Source organism: Rhagoletis pomonella, unplaced genomic scaffold, assembly GCF_013731165.1.
Source record: "Rhagoletis pomonella isolate Grant_MI unplaced genomic scaffold, Rhpom_1.0 Rhpom_scaffold_00006, whole genome shotgun sequence".
In the NCBI taxonomy this organism is placed as follows: Eukaryota; Metazoa; Arthropoda; class Insecta; order Diptera; family Tephritidae; genus Rhagoletis; species Rhagoletis pomonella.
The window spans coordinates 3,439,262-3,443,635 of NW_023458560.1; positions in this window are offsets into that span (position 1 = coordinate 3,439,262).

Sequence of the window (4,374 nt, forward strand, 5' to 3'; positions counted from 1 at the left end):
TTCATAAAAAGTGGACTTAGCAACATTTCACTCTAAGCTGGCGATATGTATTTCAGAAAAGACCAAATGTATTTCAGAACAAGTAAGAAAGTCTAAGTTTGGGCGGAACCGAACATTAAATACCCGGCGCAAATATTAAATATATGATTTTCACCTTTCCGAAAGCTACCGCTACATGGTAAGCCGGGGTGTATCAATTTTGAGTATATTAGCGTCCTTAAGTTTCAAAATATTGACGTTTCAAGCATTTCTAAAATTTACCGTTATATGAAAAACCATAATTTTAGTCCGATTTCTATAATTTTCAACGTTTTGCTTATATGTGGCCAGCACAATAAAAATACCGAGTTTGGTACAAATTGGTAGAACGGTTACCGAGATACATATATCGCTAGCTTAGAGTGAAAAGTTGCTAAGTCCCAATTCAAAAATTGTGCAGGAGAGGAAAAAAACTTCTAAAGCCATTTTCTTCAAGTATGTCGCAAAACTTAGAATACAGCATTTTGACTGTTTAAAGCAAAGCAAAACTCCATACGCACCAGAGGAATTCGATCTTTATCAAAAGATTTTGTACTATTTTCGACTTATCGAAATTACGGAGTTTTTTTTGGACTTAGCAAATTTTCGTTTCATTGAATATAAACGAGAAAACATAAAACAAGGATCTTTATCCTTTTCAAAACGATGCATTGTTAATTTCTCTAGCCTCCTGTATCAAAATATGAGTTTTCATAAAAAGCGGACTTAGCAACTTTTCACTCTAAGCTAGCGATATGTGATCATAAGTGGGCGGTTTCACGCCCATTTTTCAAAATTTTATTATAGACGTATTTCCTGGTAAGGAATTGTTTAAAGCATCAATTTTGAATTAATTGGCTTTAATATTTACTGATTTATCGAAAATTTCGCATTTCTCCAAATTACCGTTATATGAGCTGTGGGCGTGGTTATTGTCCGATTTTAAAAATTTGGTATCCTGTACCAAGGCCAATAACTGTGCCGAGTTTGGAAGAAATCGGTCCAGCGGTTGCCAAGATATACACATGTATCCATAAGTGGGCGTGGCTACGCCCATTTTTCAAAAATTTACAACATTCTTATTTGTCGTCTAAAAATTATTGTAAATATCAATTTTGAGTTAATAATCTTCAGTAGTTACTAAAATATCGCAGTTTTCGTATTTCTGAAAATTACCGTTATATGGGAGGTAGGCGTGGTTATTGTCCGATTTTGCCCATTTTCAATACCATCCGTCCTACGCCCGAAAGAAGTACACGTACCAAGTTTCGTTAAGATATCTTAATTTTTACTCGAGTTATCGTGTGCACAGACGGACGGACAGACGGACGGACGGACAGACAGTCACCGCTTAATCGATTTCTCTTTTCATCCTGATCATTTATGTATACATTTGTCTATATCTATCTCGATTCATTTTGCCTGTTACAAACAACCATTATGTGAACAAAGTTATAATACCCTTGTCCACAAGTGCGCTCGGGTATAAAAAGCCAAATGAAGAACGCAGAAAAACGCAATTGTAGATATTTCAGAAAAGGCAAATGTATTTCAAAAAAACACAAAGGGGTTTCAGAAAAGGGCAAATGGATTTCAGAAAATATTTTTAACTAGCAAAATTTGGCAATGGCAACTTTCGAGCGTATTTCTGCTTCATTTTCAGAAAAGGTCAAATGAGCACTGCCTTATGGGTTTGGCGACTTTTAGAAAAATGGACTAGCGTGGGCAACGTACTTTGCGATTTAGTGTTGGTCTGCGATAACACAGCAACCATGCGAGACTTGAGCAAGTGGTAGGCAGTAATGGATAACGCACCCTTTTGCGGCTGGGGCCATACTCAATGCTGAGCCCCATTGGAATGTATGGAATTATGCTAAAACTAATGTCCACGGATGGACCGGGAATGGTAGGAAGGCGACTGCAATACATGGATCAAGTAATACAGCAAGCGAAAGAACCTATATCTACCGCAGATTGTGCTCGTACTATTGCGTACTCATTTATTTTCTTCGCAGATGCTTTGGCATTCATTAGCTGTTGGCATGTAATAAACATACATACATACATCAACATACGCACATATGTATGTAATGAAACCGCGTCGTTACAAGCTCTGCATTATTCGTGTTCATATCTGGTTTCTTCAATTGGTCGAAGGGGGAAATGATGGAAGAGTAGAGGTTTAATTTGTAAATAGATGTATAATAATATTTTATGGAGCTTACACTTTTGCTAAGTATTTGACCGAGCTTCCCAAATTTGTGGCGTGCGTCTTGATGTTATTACACAAATGAAGGGATGTACATCTTTCCGCCGCCTCAGAACGGAAAATGGAATTTATGAGAAATACACTCGGAGGTTTGCCATTGCAAAACTTTTCGTAGTTAATAATATTCTAAAAATATTTTTATGAAATACATTTGTGCTTTTCTGAAATTCATTTGTGTTTTTCTGAAATACACTTGCCCTTTTCTGAAATACTTTTAAGTTTTTCAGAAAATCATTTGAGCTTTTCTGAAATACAGTGGTTTTTCTGAATTTCATTTGGCTTTTTCTGAAATACATTTGGTCTTTTCTGAAATACATATGAGCTTCTCTGAAATAAATTTGTCCTTTTCTGAAATACACTCGGAGGTTTGCCATTGCAAAACTTTTCGTAGTTAATAATATTCTAAAAATATATTTATGAAATACATTTGTGCTTTTCTGAAATTCATTTGTGTTTTTCTAAAATACACTTGCCCTTTTCTGAAATACTTTTAAGTTTTTCAGAAAATCATTTGAGCTTTTCTGAAATACAGTGGTTTTTCTGAATTTCATTTGGCTTTTTCTGAAATACATCTGAGCTTCTCTGAAATTCGTTTGGCCCTTTCTGAAATACATTTGTGTTTTTCTGAAATACTGTTGGAAAAGGTGTAGACAAAAAGAGAAGAGTGCATACATATATATATATATATGTGAGTACATAACGCATTCAGCGATATTCACAAATAAGGTGATGCATGCATTAAGACCCGCACGGTCCAATCCAATCCCCACTGTCAAAACAAGCGAGGGTGAAGGATTCGATCCACGCGAATGGCATCCGTCAGATACATTCCTATTACCCATGGTACAATAATTACCAGAGAGTTTTGCTTCACATCGAAATTCGTGCTCCCTTATTTTCATTTCGACGCAGTTCAATGTTGATTCCATGATAAAAATATAGTAAGGTAGAACCGCTGAGAGTCACTTTTAAAATTCTTGACGTTTCCAAACAATTTAATTTTTAAATTTACTCACAAACTCACACACACATTTTCATTTTCAATCTCAAGCAACAACAATTTCGAAAAATTTCATTTTTTTATTTTCACTTTTATATGATTTTAAAATGTTGGCAAACTTCAAAAAAAAATCATGGCCGACAAATTGAGAGAACGGTTATACCTTGCTATGTTTTTATCATGATAAATTGTTCGAAATTGTTGTTGCTTGAGATTGAAAATGAAAATGTGTGTGTGAGTTTGTGAGTAAATTTAAAACCTCAACGCAACGCCCTGGTTCAAGCCCTGGTCAAAGCAACATCGCAAAAAATATAGAAAAAAGGTTTTTTATTAACAGCGGTCGTCCTTCGGCAGGCAATGGCAAACCTCCGAGTGTATTTCTGCCATGAGAAACCGCTTCTCATAAAAATACAATCGCCGTTCGGAGTCGGCGTAAAACTGTAGGTCCCTCCGCTTTGTGTAACAACATCAAGGCGCACGCCACAAATCGGAGGAGAAGCTCGGCCAAACACTAACATATGATAAGCGCCAATCTATTATTATTATTAAACGTTTTAGTGAGGGGCAACAATGATATTTTTTAAATAAGGCAGATCGGAATATGCGCTCTCTGGGAAGACAATACCTGTAATTATTGTACCATGCCTATTGCCTATAACGGTCCGACAAATACCGTAATAGGCAAGGCGGTGTTACTAGATCAGCTGATTTTGTGTATGTGTTTCGCCTCACAGCTTCTTGTGAAAAATTTTGTTTGCATTTCCACACACTTACAGATTTCGACAGTTTATGCCGCCAAAGCAAAAACAAAATACATATCGTCGATGTTTTTGCAAAACCGCCCAACGACCAATTGCAAAACAGCCCATCTTACGGCACTAAAATTTTACTGGAGCGAAATAACGGTTTTACTTTGAAGGCATTGCCTGGATAGGCTGTATTTTCTCTAGCTATTATTTTACAAATCCGTTGTTTCAATAACGATTTTACGATTCTTATGGATAAATCTCGATGCCTAGAGTTCAGGATTACCAAATCTCATTTTTATCACAATGGCGATTTAGGCGGTTTTGCAACTGTACACGAT